The sequence below is a fragment of the Nomascus leucogenys genome, chromosome 3 (assembly GCF_006542625.1).
Source record: "Nomascus leucogenys isolate Asia chromosome 3, Asia_NLE_v1, whole genome shotgun sequence".
Taxonomy (NCBI): domain Eukaryota; kingdom Metazoa; phylum Chordata; class Mammalia; order Primates; family Hylobatidae; genus Nomascus; species Nomascus leucogenys.
The window spans coordinates 80,347,358-80,362,918 of NC_044383.1; positions in this window are offsets into that span (position 1 = coordinate 80,347,358).

Genomic DNA, 15,561 nt, shown 5'->3' on the forward strand with positions numbered 1-15,561 from the left:
AAAAGAAAACATGATTGCTGCCAATCTCCTTCCTGAAATCTCATTATCTAGCCCAGAAAAAGTAAACTGAGGAATGCAACCACACCTGGACAGAGTTTTTCACAAGATAATGTTTACCTACTGCAAATTCCAAAGAGAATCATTTATAAGCTAATTTCTATCTCTCAGTTCCATTAATTCTCCCTAATAATCAATTTACTATCTCTTGAAAGAATTGTCTACTTTCCCTCTCTCCTCATCTCCCCTGTGAATAAGGGTATATTAGCATCTGTACCTCACTAGGTTATTGAGTAATCATTCTTCTGTGATTGCCCAGTGCTAGGTATGTTAAATAAATCTCCTATTTTTCTGCCTACTGTTGTCACCACACCACAGGTTCATTTTGCCTGCTGCCCAGATAGAGCTGATTTTTCAAGACAGGGGAATTGCAATAGAGAAAGATTTAATACATGTAAAGACTGCTAAAGAGGAGACTGGAGTTTTATTGTTACTTAAATCAACCTCCCCAAAAATCCAGAGGCTAGGATTTTGTAATGATAGTTTGGTGGGCAGGGGGCTAGGGAATGGGAAATGCTGATTTGTTGGTTTGGAGATGAAATTATAGGAAGTCAAAGCTGTCCTCTTGCACTGAATCAGTTCCTGGGTGTGGACCATAAAACCAGATAAGCCAGTTTACCAGTCCAGGTGGTGCCAAGTGATCCATCAGAATGCAGGGTCTAAAAAACACCTCAGATACCAACCTTAGGTTTACAGTAGTGATGTTATTCATAGCAGCAACTGAGGATGTTAAGAATCTTGTGGCCTCTGGCTTCATGACTCCTGAGCTGTAATTTCTAATCTTTCAGCTAATTTGTTGATTTGACAAAGGCAAACTGGTTTTCAAGCAAGGACGGAGTTTGTTTCAAAGTTAAACTATAAACTAAATTCCTGTCAAAGTTAGTTCAGCCTATGCCCAGGAGTGAACTAGGGAAGCTTGGAAGTTAGAAGCAAGATGGAATTGGTTAGGTCAGATCTCTTTCACTGTCATAATTTTCTCACTTTTATACTCTTCGCAAAAGCGGTTTGTCAGTTCATTTTCAGCAAACCTTCAGAGGTCTGAGAAAAAACTTTCCTTTTGTTTCTACAATTTCCATCCTCTTTGGTGTGTATCTAATTTGATAAGCCTGTTTGTTTATTTGCATGTTTTAGACGAATGGATTTCAAAAAGATTTCAGATAGGAAAATTACTGACTAAAAATAGAAGAAAATCAAGTATCTCCAGGAAATTAATCATTCCCCTCCAGATATGTAGAAGTCAGTTACAGCAGCCCTAATAAGTTTTAAAAGATCAAAAAATAAAAAATAAAATAAAATCTGGTGACAGTCATTTTAGGCAATCATTAAAAGAACCTCAAGATGTGGGTGGAGCTGAGAACACTGAGCCATATCATTTTTCCTGTTTTATCATTTAGTCTTTTTTGTGCATAGAACCAGAAGGCACTTGCATTTGCTAAGAGAACGTTTTGTTGCTTTCTTGTACTACCAAAATGCAGACACTGACTACATAATATTTTAGTAAAATAAAAGACTGAGGCATTGTTTACAAATTCATGGTCAATATTAATTCAGGTAAACTGCTTTTTAAAATCAAAAACCACAGAACAAATTTTAAGTCAAAGAGAATGAAGTTAGATATCAGTTCTTGAAAATTGAGATAAAACTTGAAGTTTGTATATAGATTTGGCTATTATGTTTGTTAGTTTGCATATATCAAGTTTAGTAATACAATTCAGGATAAGTGAATTCTGGATAAAATTGAATTTGAACTGGGTAGGTACAGTTATTCCTGAACTTTGGCTGCCAGGAAGATGTTTAATGATGTTATACCGGAAGTGCCAAGTCACTTCCCATTAGAGGATCATCTTTACTTGGAAGTGTGATGATAAATTGCTTTTCCCAACAGAGGTATCAGACAATAGACTCATGTATGTCAATGTCACATAAAAGATAGTATGGATTACAACACAGAACAAAGATTCCTCAGGAGTCTCCAGTTGGAGGAAAAGAGATGCTATTTAAAAAAAAAAAAAAAAAAAAAAAAAAAAAAGCAAGAACAACAACAAAAAAACCCAGAAAGCTCTTCACAAAGCACAAAGGAAGGGCACTCTTATAGAATTAAGCTATTAAAAGTTTCACTGTAACTCTTAAAATCAGTATGAATATATTTGTAGCATCTCTGAGACAAAATAGCTGCTATCTATCACAGAATAATGCACTATGGATAAAGAAACTTTGTTAAATACTGGAAGGAGAGCAGCAGCAGAGAGTAAAGTGGAACAAGCCAAACCAACTGCAAAGATGACAATTTAGCAACGGAAAATAATAGTATTTATGGTTCATGCTATAACAAACTACAGAGGTATACACATCTCATCGTAGAGTAGTGGTTTATTATATTTCCAGAAATCATATTTTTTCCTTAAATATTCCAAGTTTTTTAATCACAAGCATTATTGCTTGCAGACCATTAGAAAAGGGAAATGAAGATTAAAAAGTACAAGGGAAACAGGTGCTACTGGTGAGAATGTGAAGAAATGGGCACTCGCACTGCTAGAGATAATGTGGCAATATAAAAAAATAGGTTTTCATATCCTTTGATAGAGCATTTTTACTTCTGGAATTGATCCTAAAATATTGTGAGGCTAGGAACAAGTATTTATATATTAGGATGTTTATTGTCATGTTTAATTATGAAAAAAATTGATGCGATGATTAATTTTGTATGTCAACATGACTGGGCCACAGGATGCCCAGATATTTGGCTAAATATTATTTTGGGTGTGTCTATGAGGGTGTTTTTGGATGAGATTAACATTTGAATAGGTAGACTGAGTAAAGTTGACTGCCCTCCCCAATGGAGTGGGCTTCATCCAATCAGTTGGAGGTCTGGATGGAACAAAAGGGCTGAGTAAGGGAGAATCTGCTCTTCGACTGTCTTCAAACTAGAACATTGGTCTTTTTCTGCCTATGGACTCAGACTTGAACTGGAACTGGAACTGACACTATTGATTCTCCTGGTTTTCAGGTTTCTGGACTCAGACTGAAGCTATACTGGCAGCTCGCCAGGGTTTCTAGAATGCTGACAACAAATTTTGAAACTTCTAGCCTCCCAAATCATGTGAACCAATTCCTTATAATAAATTCCTCTCTTTCTCTATCAATCTATGCAGATAATTGTTCAAAAACAAGTAATGTGTTTAAATGTATGTTGATCATCCCATACTCACACTTTCAAGAAATCTGGAATCAAACACTGCCTTTCAGACAATCCATGCAGTATAGTATTTTCTCTTCAGGATCATACCATTAAAATGGCTTATTACATAAAGTACACCGGAATTTAAATGAAGTGAGCTTTTATTACTCCCTAAAGTATTTCCAGGATTATATTTGCTTGACAAATTGTATACTAACTATAGTAGATTAAATGTCACCTAAAATTTGCCCCTCTGTCCTGAGAAGTACAGTCTAATTTTTCATCCCATTCAATCTGTACTGCAGCTGTATCTTCTGTGACTGATAGAAGCAATAATGTGCTGATTTGGGGCCTAGTCTTTAAGCAGCTTCCATTCTGTTCTTTGGAATATGGCTGCCAGGCTGCTAGGCACCCACATGGAGAAACCCATGAGGCAGAAAATTTAAACCTCCTCTTCGGTATCCCTCCTAAGTTCTCAGCTAAAGCCAGAACCAACTTCTTAGCCATAAAGGTGAGCCATCTTCAAATTGATCCTCCCATTTCAGTTACGTCTCCCTACTGTAGACCACATAGAGCAAGGATGCGGTATTCCTTCGGAATCCTGTCTAAACTGCAAAACCAAATCCATGAAAAAATTAGTGATGCTTGTCTCCATGTAAGCCTGTGGCTTCCAAGCTGTATATCGAGACACCATGGGGTACTATAAGAAACCGTTTAGGAGTTCCATGAGATATTTTAAGTTTTAGAGAGAAACACAACAGTATTTGACACCTGACAGATACTGTATGTTTACTAGTTTCATGCAGTTCACTGTTTCAACATTAGAATGGGCTACAATTCCCAGTGACATCACATCTTTACCAAGCTGGGTTTTCAGCTGTTCCAGGAAGAACTTCAGGTGCTGTGCAAAAATCAATATGGGAACAGAAAATGAGGGTAGTGGTGTCCAGTATGATTCCCAGGTTTGTGTATTAGGCAGTGCTGGGCAGGTTTATACATTCGATTTGTAATTGATAGTAGTTATTTAAGAATAAAATAATTTCCTATTTTTATGTGTATTATTTTTTCAATGACATTACTTTTTAAAGATATAAACACTTACTAAATTATATACTCTTAACTTCTTAATAAACAGAACTGTGTTTTTTCTAGGAGTACTGTCAAGAAATACTACTGAGACACTAAGAGTTTCATAAATGGAAAATTTGGAAATCTGTGCTGTAAGTCCTCAGAAAATACTATTTGGTCCATAAAATAAATATTTAATTTCTTTTGAAGTGTCTTTGATAAAACTACTTAGTTAAAATATTCAATAAGAACATATATAACATGGAATAGTATCGTATGATCTGTATTTTATAGGATTCAAATCTATATATACCCGTTTTTTGAATAAGAACTGAAAGTAAATATGGCAAAATATTAATAGTGTTCAGTTTTAGTTAATAGATCATGGGTTAGAGACAAACGAAAGTTTCAGACTCTGATATCAAATTTTTTCTCTAGATTCTGTTAATTACTATTTGTGTGACTTTGAATATGTTAAATTTTTGTGTTTTGGTTTCTTCATCTGTAAAATGAATATAATTATAGGAACTAATTCATAGAACCCTTCTGGGAATGAATGACTTTTGTAAAGTTTTGGTTACGATAGGTAGAATAAAATTCAATAAATATTAGCAATGATGGTAATGGTAATAACTTAATTCTATTCTTTATGCTTTATAAAATTAACTTATTTACATTGATAAATGTCATTAGAAACATTGTTAAAGCAGAGGCATTGATATTACTCTTGTCTGCGCTACATATAAATGTTTTTTTCCAATTTGTCCCCTTTCTCCTTCTCTTCCCTGTTCCCCAGAGTTCTGATCTTCCTCACAGATTCTGATGAAAGTATAGTGGGACATCACATGGTGAACTCTACAGAAATTATGTATTCCATAAGCTACACTAAACTAAAAATATGTTGGTGGCGGATTTTTCATGATACTAGATGAAGAAATAAAATGAATAAAAATTCAAGATTGAACCTGAAATTTAGCTAGGGACATTTAGCTTAAAGCATCAGTTCTCACTGTACTTGGAAAAATTTAGCAGGAGAAGTCCAAAAGTAAAGCAAGATGTGGTGATACAAATGGGTCATAGCAAGTGCTCTAGATAGTGAAGGGATCCAGGTGTCTTGTTCACATTTGTGCCATTCACATTTATGTGCATGCGTGTGTGTGTGTGTGTGTGTGTGTAGCAAAGCCTCAGTTTTAATAAGCTGGGCACACTCTTTTCAAATCACTATCATGTGGGATACTTGTGCATGTAAATGTAAATGGACTGACATTATACAGTTAATAAATTTGAGAAAACTTGTCTTAATAATGCCCAGAAAAAAACAAAACCCTTTTTGGCCTTATTACGTGACATGTCTACCTAATAGTAACGGCTTTCAAAGTGTGATATGAGTGTATACTTCAGCTTCCTCATGTTGAGCATATTTTTTTAAGAAAAAATAATAATTTGTTAATATATCAGAAAAAATAAATTCTTTGCTTCACTTGAACACTAAATGATACTAACATTTCATCTATAATGATATAAAACTTTTATGAATCCCATTACTGTGTGTGTGTATATATATATATATATATATATATATAGCAAAGATACACGCATGCATATGTTTATTATCACACTATTCAAAATAGCAAAGACATGGAATCAACCCAAAGTCCCATCAATGATAGACTGGATAAAGAATATATGGTACATATATACACCATGGATACTATGCAGCTATAAAAAAGAATGAGCTCATGTCCTTTGTGGGGACATGGATGGAGCTGGAAACCATTATGCTCAGCAAATTAATGCAGGAACAGAAAACCAAACACTGCACATTCTTACTTATAAGTGGGAGCTGAACAATGAGAACACATGAACATAGGGAGGGGAACAGCTCACACTGGGGCCTGTTGGGAGGTGGATGGGGGAGGGAGAGCATTAGGAAAAATAGCTAATGCATGCTCTGCTAATATCCAAATAATGGGTTGACAAGTGCAGCAAACCACCATAGCACATGTTTACCTATGCAACAAAACTGCACATCCTATACATGTACCCTGGAACTTAAAAAATTTTAAAAATATATCATTTATTTAAGTTAAAATATGATTTGGTTTAACTGTATATAATGTTTAGATGTGGCATAAAACATAATACTAACATATGACTAAAAAAGGTTTAGGAATCATTGCTTTAACAGAATTGATTCGACAAATTAGACATAGGAATAGGACCAGGGAAAGGATGAATAACATTATGTCCTGAATATTTTGTTAGCAGAGTAAAATAGCGTTGTTCTACTCCCTATAACTTGACTTTCTAATTTAAAAACCCAAAATACCTTTTGTTCCTTGCATTTGACATGTGATATTGTGAATGTGTCACAGTAAAGGCCAGTCCTTGATTGGTGATCTTTTACAGATGACTGGCAAGGGCACCAGGGGGTTCCACTGCAGCTTGCATCAGTCAACTAAGAGGGCACACATTCCTGCTGCCCATCTAATGAACTTTCCACATGCTGATAAATACATCCCCCTTCCATAAAGAATACATTTTCTAACCTGAATTTTTAACTGTCATAAGAAGGGCAGCTCTCAATACATATAAAATCTGTCATTGTAGAGTTAGACTCACATAGGGAAAATTAAAGTCCTTTCCAATCAAAGAATCAATTTCAGTTATTAAGCATTTGTTTTATTATTCTCTGAAAAGCTAACCATTATTTTATGCATAACTGAAAGCTCTAAGTTTTATATAAGGAAAGAAAATAGTGAAGACTTAAGGAAACTAATACAAATATTTCTGAGCATGTGTGAAAATCAGAAAAGTTTATCTTTCTAGAATGAATTTTACCATAATATTGGACTTTTCTAATAGTTCTAATATTCATTGCAACTTCAAATTTTATTTCTTAATAAGTAACAGTAATGTATGTTTAATAGGCACTCATTAAACTTTCAAAATAATTAGAAATTTGTCTCATATGTTCTTAAAATAAAGATAAATTTCAAAATAATTGGAAACTATATCTCATAAGTTCTATGTCTATGTTGGCTAAAATAAAGTATAACGTGTCATAATTCTTTAGGTATTTCTTAATTAAATGTTACTTTTTACATGGTACTATTTATCCAAAGGTAGAAATTATTCTACTTCTAATGTTTTACATAAATTCTTCATGTCAATAAGAGGACTAGCAATAATAATAATTTTCCAAATAATAATAGTTTTAGTAAAAAGAAGAAAAGCCTTTATGTTAACATAAACACTCATAAATTCACTCAAAATGAGAAAATTATTGGCAGTTGGAGTAACAAGATCGATACTATCTACTTTAACATTCTTGCATAAACCCACTTAACATTTTTATGACAAAGCAGTTTTTAAGCGTCATGAAATGGCACATGTTCTTGAAAAATAATATATTTTTGTATCAGAAATACTAATTTAGAAATAGGAGATATTTAGTAGCACTAATACCCCTCTGTGTGATAGAAACATTATTTTAAATATAGAGATATTGTCATCAATTTGTATAATATTTTAAGCTCCACCCTCACCCCATCCAATGCTACTGGTTTCTTTAAAGGAATGAAATGCTTTATCTTTTTGACAGAATAAATTGACTGGAAAATTACATAACCCCCTCAGCAGATGTTCTTTCTCACTCTGTTTGGGAATTTATACCATTGAACAGTGTTTCCAAGATCCATGTGGAGATACATTAAGAGGATTCATTTGATGCATGCAAATTCTACCACAATGTATGCAAAGAATACTCATTATCTTTTGGTTGTAGAGTCAAATACAACTTGAACTGTAAATGACAATACCATTTTCTAATTTTTAAAATTACAAAATATCTAAAAGATATAAGCTATCCAAATTAGCTCTACAAACACTATGCATTTTTCTACTCTAATTAAATTCTAACGTCCAAATTGATAGGAAGGTGTTAGGCATAATGAGTAAATCTTAGAGTCAAGGATGTCAGGCAACAACAACAACAAAAAGAAAATGAAAACAATTTTGATTTTCTGTCCCCTGTGTCATATCTCTAGCAGTATGGCATACTAATCTTGGCAAATCAGAGGGTGTCTTCAAAATTATAATGCACAGCATTAAGTTAAGCGTCTGTATAACAAACAGAATAGCCATCCATGTCTCTGTGAACAGCATACTGCAACTTACTGTCACTTAATGCCAAATGACATCTATCTACATAATCTGCCACTCTAACATGATAAACTTATAATTGTATTTTATCCATTTATTTTTCAAGCTTTGCAAAATCTTTCTTTTTTGCCATGAAGTTAAAAGTAAGAAAAAATAAGGTAATCGGCCCTCAATATAAAAGGCTTTCACGTTGTTCAATAAATTCTCTATAAAAAACATTTCAAAGTAGATGTTTACAGTTCCGTGACATTGCAAATTCTTAACAACTCTGTGGAATACATTGACATTTTTAGCTAAAGAGAGAATATTTAGAGTGAAAAGGGAGTGAACTACTCCAGAATTGAGAGGAAAGTTTTCATGGAAATTCTAGATATTACAAAAAATAAACAACAACAACAAAAAAATTCAAGATAATGTTGGTATAAACTAAAACAATGATTGTCATAGTAACATGATTCAAAGATAGGCAACTGTTTTATAGGTAACTCTGATTATGTAAGCTGAGTTTCTACTGAGGTGCAGGTTATGAATTATGAAAAGTATTACTTCATAGAAATTATCACCTGCAAAAAGAAAATGGTCAATCAGAATTTACTAACTCAATGCAAAGAGGTGTTCTGAAAACTAATTATTATTTAGATTTTTGTGATCTCTTCCAAATTTTTTATTTTAGCCCAAAAAGAAAAGGTATTTTTTAAACCATTTTTCTTACTTAAATGAGTCAAGGTTTTGCATAAAGAGCTCAAGCGGCCTCCAAAATACTGCAATACTACTTCAGACTTTTTCAGTAATTAAATATTTCATTGTATAAGCCATTCTCTAGATGCCATCCTCTACCTGTAAAATTATAACTATTCTTAATTCTTGCTGAAAGTCCAGTTGGCACAGTAGAAGAGAAATATTGAGAGATTATTAGAAAGGTCTTTGGGAAGATTTGACTCTCATACCCAGTAATCTGGATTTTATCCTGCAGGCAGGGCAACTCTTAATGAGTTTAAACAGAGCGATAGCATCAACTGTCAATACTTCAAGGCTAAAGGTTTAAAGAAAACCCAACAAAGCAAAATTAACTTCTGAAAATTTTGAATACTAAGTATAGTTATAAAAACAATACATTTTACATTGACCAGGATGTAGTTAAATAGGTTACAGGGAAAAGAGAAGATGGAAAAAATATGTAGAAAGCGAGTTTCTTCTTTGATTTCTATTTGATTTCCCATGATGGCAAGAAGTTTTTTGAAATGCTTTTTTTTTTCCCTAAAGGACAATGTCTTAGTCAGCTCAGGCTGCCATAACAAAATATTATGAATTGAGATTCTCTTATGAATTGGGAGTCAAAATATCATGAATAACAGAATTTTTATTTTTCTCACAGTCCTGGAAATTGGGCATCCAAGATCAAGGTGCCAGCAAGATCAGTGTCTAGTGATGGCTCTCTCATTGGGTTGCACATGGGCATTCCTTGGTGCATGTGAGTGCAGAGAGAGAGAGAAAGAATCTCTTTCTCTGCTTTCAAAGCCCGTAATCCTATGGGATGCAGACCCCACTCTTAGGACCTCATGTAACCTAATTCCCCTTCTAAAAGCCTCTCCTCCAAAGGCAATCACATTGGTGCTTGAATATATGAATTTTGGGTGGGATAATGCATTTCAATCCATAGCAACCAAATGCTTTCTTTTTGAAATGTGATTTGGGTTTACAAAAAATAATCTGCTTTAATATGCTGTAATTCTCAAAACACAAGAAGTCTAGTTTTAAATTGTGTGTAATTGCTGGTGTTTCTACCATTTAAAAATATGTCACATTGCTCTTTTTCTCATATGGAAATAATTGGATATGGTGAGTGTCTAAGAACATTCTATTATAACTGTGATATCAACTCAATACTATGTAGTCTCAGTTCAGCAAATTCCCTACCTAAATTAGGATATCTTTAGATTGGTGGATAAAATACTGCAAATGTATAAACTTCTTTTTTGTGTTAAACGCACTATAAGTAAATTAAATATATTATATAACTTTCTGAAAAATAGCAAAATCAAGCAAGCCTATTCTCTATGTTTTCTTTAGATATTGTGAAAAATTATTCAATAAATACGGAAAGTTCTAACTCATGTAACTATATATAAACATCATTGTTATTTGGCACTGCAACTGCTTCATAAGTTAGAGGTGTTTGAACTAAGCTCAGATGCGATGAGTATTCGAACTCTGCAGTGTTCTGCAAATTACTGTACTACATGGATAAAACAAATACAAACAAGCAAGCAAACAAACTATGCCCCCCCAACCAACATTGCTTCAAAATGATAATATCATATCATAAATTATTTATATTGATATGAATTTATACCTTCCAATAAACCAAATATAGACTCCTGTTTTCTTATTATTCAATACTATTTATTTTCCATCACCAAGTAAGTGTGACACAATCAAACTTCATATATATGTAATCAGATATATCAGGAATATTGTCATTTTATGCGATAAGCATCTTGTTTAGATTTTTTAAAATTTACATAGAGTAGTAATGCTTAAATTTGCAATCATCATCTGAAAAATGACAGTATTGGGTGAGAGATACTTTTATTTTATCCTAAAGGCAAACATCCTAAGCTTTGTAAAAAAAAAAAAAAAATCCAACAACAAGACACAAAATTACAATACAAATAGATGTAGAATTGTGGTAGAACAAAACTTGTCATACTCTTATCATGAGATGAAAATGCATATTTCTAAAACCACATAGTCCTTTACAGCTGCGGTTTACTGAATGTGTTCTAGCACACACACACACACACACACACACACAATTTTTGCTTAAGGCTCCACCCACTTACACCCTGTAACTCTGGTTTAGATTCCCTTATACAATTCTTTGACTTGAAATACATTATCCAAAAATCCTCTTTAAATCAACTGACTAGGATGAATATAATCAATTTGTTATGTGCTCCTTCTGTATTAATTCACCTCTATTTCTGTACTCCAGCATATATGTTTGTTCAGCAAGCCTTGGTTTTGTCTGATCATCAGTCCAATTATTTACACATCATTTAAATTTTAATAACTTAAATCATAGGAATTTAAAGAATAATGGGGCTGAGTCGTGGTTAGTAAAGATTCTCTTGTTAGAAATGTTCACACAAAATAATAAAGTTTAACTCTCTATGGACAGAAGCTCATGTGATTTTGGTGCACTTTGTAAAATTCTGGGGATGACTGCTTCCTGACTACAGCTCTCTGGCATCAGGGATGTTAAGTGTAGCAAAATAGAGATAAGTTCTTAGGAAGAACTATAAGCAGAACGCAAAAAGGGACTCAGCTCTGTAACAATCAAGAGAAACAGATCAAAAGTAACGCCTCAAAACCACGTTACTACTATTGTCTCCCCATACTTTACCTCCAACCAAATCCATGCAACATTTATAACATGTATTAAAATCCCAACACATTGGCTAGATCATAGTTTGTTCCTTAGTGCTTTACTGTGTTTATAGGTCTCACTTTCAAAATTTCAGTTTCAGGAATAACCTTGGGATTTCTTCAAACAAGTCAAAGGGACTGATATAGTTTGGATATTTGTCCTCTCCAAATCTTATGTTGAAATGTGATCTACAATGTTAGAGGTGGGGACTTGTGGGAGGTGTTCCTGTCATGTCATGGAGGTGGATCTCTCATTAATGGCTTGGTGCCATCCCTGTGGTAATGAAGGAGTTCTTGCTCTCTTAGTTCACAGGAGAGCCAGTTATTTAAAAAAGCACAGCACCTCCCCACAATCTCTTTCTCCCTCTCTTGCCATGTTATATGTTTACTTCCCTCCTCCTTAGGCTATGATTGAAAACTTCCTGAAGCCCTACCCAAAGCAGATGCTGGCGCCATGCCACTTTTACAACCTGCAGAACTGTGAATCAAATAGACTTACTCTTTTATTTTTTCTTCTCTTTTCTCTCTCTCTCTTTTTTTTTTTTTTTCTTTTTTGACACTGTCTCACTTTGTCGTCCAGGCTGGAGTGCAGTTACATGATCTCAGTTCACTGCAATCTCGGCCTCCTGGGTTCAAGCAATTCTCATGCCTCGGTCTCCCGAGTAGCTGGGATTACAGGCACGCACCACCACACCCAGCTAATTTTTTGTATTTTTTAGTAGAGGCGGAGTTTCACCATGTTGGCCAGGCTAGTCTCGAACTCCTGACCTCAAGTGATCAACCTGCCTCGGCTTCCCAGTGTTTGGATTTCAGGCATTAGTCACCGAGCCTGGTCTAAACCTCCTTTATTTATAAATTCCGCAGCCTCAGGTCTTCTTTTATAGCAACACAAAATGGACTAATACAGGGACTTCATGACTCACTACTGAGATTTCCTTTACTACTATGGATTAACTGCCACCATTCTCGCTGTAAATCATTTTGCAGAGTGATAAGCGTCTGGGAAAAGTAGGTGGGTATAGGCTTTAGGAGTGGATTTTAGAAAAAATAGCAATACTAGTTTTGTGTGCCCTTTTAATAACCTGTAAGAGGAGAGAGGCCATTTGAATATGTTACTATCAATTGTGTTGGGTTTCATAACCACTTGTGGTTGTTGTTTTAAAAAGGGAGACAAATACAGCACATTCCAGGCACACTAAGCTGGCAGTGTAAGTGGGTATTCAAATGCAAACACAGCTCTTTAATAATAAAAACCTCACATATTATAAAAATAAGGAAACTTAGCTAATTATTTTATTTTAGATTACATGGAAATTTTTGACTAAAATAAAATTTTAAAACATCTCAAGTAATTATAGAAATGCAGGAGGTATTTACTTGAAATTTATAAAAAGCTCTAAATAAGTATTGAAATGCTATAGGAAACACACAAAAGGATCTGAGGGGTGTGTGTGTGTGTGTGTGTGTGCATGTGCACATGTGTGTAGAGGGCAATGAACTATAAAGGTAGAAGGATAAAGATGACAAAGATAAAGTATAAGACAGAAAAAAATACATGTAGTGATAAGTGATAGAAAAATCAAACAGCTATTCAGAAAAATAGTCAAGGGGCAGTATGATTATAAAAAATACTGTTGAGGATATTTGATGTCCCATGTTTTTATATATCCACTATCTCCTTCTTTAGTGAACATTTAACAGTTATGCTGAAAATTATTCCAGCATGAAAAATATAAACTCACAGGTGCATAAATAAATGGACAATAAATGGTCTTCTACAGATGAATACCCTTTGGTGGTTTTATTCTCTGTGGACCTTTTTTCCTCCCTGAACATTACTACCGTAAAAGCTCATTAATTTGAAAAATGGAATATTCTGAAGAAATCATTTGATTAATTTATTGTAATCTAAAGTCCACATTTTGTGTCAACTAAGAAGGCAGGTTTTTCATAAATGAAAATCATACTGTGAGTTGCAGTTCACAGTTTGAATAGATCCAAGTGTAAAATGGAGTACTGTCATTTTTATGTTGTTTAACGATAATTGTTGCTAATATCTTCAATTTCAGATATTTCAGTAAGGAGGTGATAGACTTTGAAATTATGAACAGATAATTCTAGTGAAGCCTAGTTATTTCTTTTTTATATTTATCTTTAATGGCTTAATGTGTTCTTCTGTATATCGATTATAAATTCTGTAAATAAATTTGATATTTACAGAGGAGCAGTTGGTAGCCTATTAGGATCAAGAGAAATCTTTTTCCAATATCCATATATCTGGATTCACACACACATATCTCCACACACACACACACATTCTTATATTAATATTTTGCAGAGCATTTTAACCTAGGTCATAGATTATAAAACTTACCACTTACTACAGAAGAGTAACCTAATCTTCTTATGCTTTACTCTTTAAAGCAGAAAACAAATAGCTGATTCTAAAATATGTAGGAGAGGATGTTACTATGCCCCATCACAGGAATTCAAAATATCAATTTGTTAAGTAGGACTAAATGAACAGAAAACGTGGTAATATATTATTGGCTGTGAAATACGACCTTGGGTTTTAGTTATAACCTATATAGGCTAAGAAGATTTTGATAGTTTACTGTGTGTACCAGCCATTGAAACTCTTTTATATCTTTCCTCAATTGCCTGTGCTACAGTAATAGACCTTATTAAAGGATGTTGATAAGGCAGGTTATTATTTCACTAAGTGGGTTCTGCATAATACTGGTCCTCAAAATATTCTATAAGAAAAGAGTTTGTATTAAATTTAGTTTATGAAGTTCTGCACATTATATCAAATTCCCGGAGATTCCTAATGCACATTTTCATTTCATATTGCATCATAAGCATGTTTCTATTATATGCACTAACCTTTGTAAACATCTTGTAAATAGAATCAACCAATATACAGAGTTCTGTAATTTGTCAGTTTCTCTACTGTTAACAAAAGGGTTTTCACTAGATTCATTTTATTACCATTACTGCACATAAAGTTTAATTCATACTCTGATGTATTTTGTGGAATAAATCACTAGAATTGAAAATAATAATATATCATACCTATGACTATTCTACTGTTCTTGATAAATATTGCCAAGTCGATGTCTTTAAAGTTATGCCAGTGTATAAGTGTATGATTTATATATTTCTCAAGTTACATATATAAGAACTTTTACAAATCAACATAAAAATTCTAAAAGAAAAATGAGCAAAACATAAAAATATTATGAAAATCAAATGGTTAAAAACGAAAAAATAATATGCAAATGTTTGAATTATTAAAATGATGTAAAATAAGTTGATAATTATATACAGGTACTTTGCTAGACTGACCAAAGTAATTAGAGAATTGAAATAATGTTGATGGATTTACAGAACTAACAAGATGTCATCTTGGCCCAAAATTTCTAAAAAGCAATGTTGAAATATTTATCAAGGTCTCTAATATAATCATTGCTTTAATAATTTTCAGAAAATTAGGAATGTAGATGGAAATCTTTTTAAAAGTGTTTAACATAGCATCATTAATTAAGCAGCTATTTTTTAAATGCCAAGAGTAAAAGAAATATCTATGTTGATATTGTTGATATTGCCTAATGATCTATTCTCTCTTATTTCCTTTATCACAGCAGCCCTCAGATATTGACTAG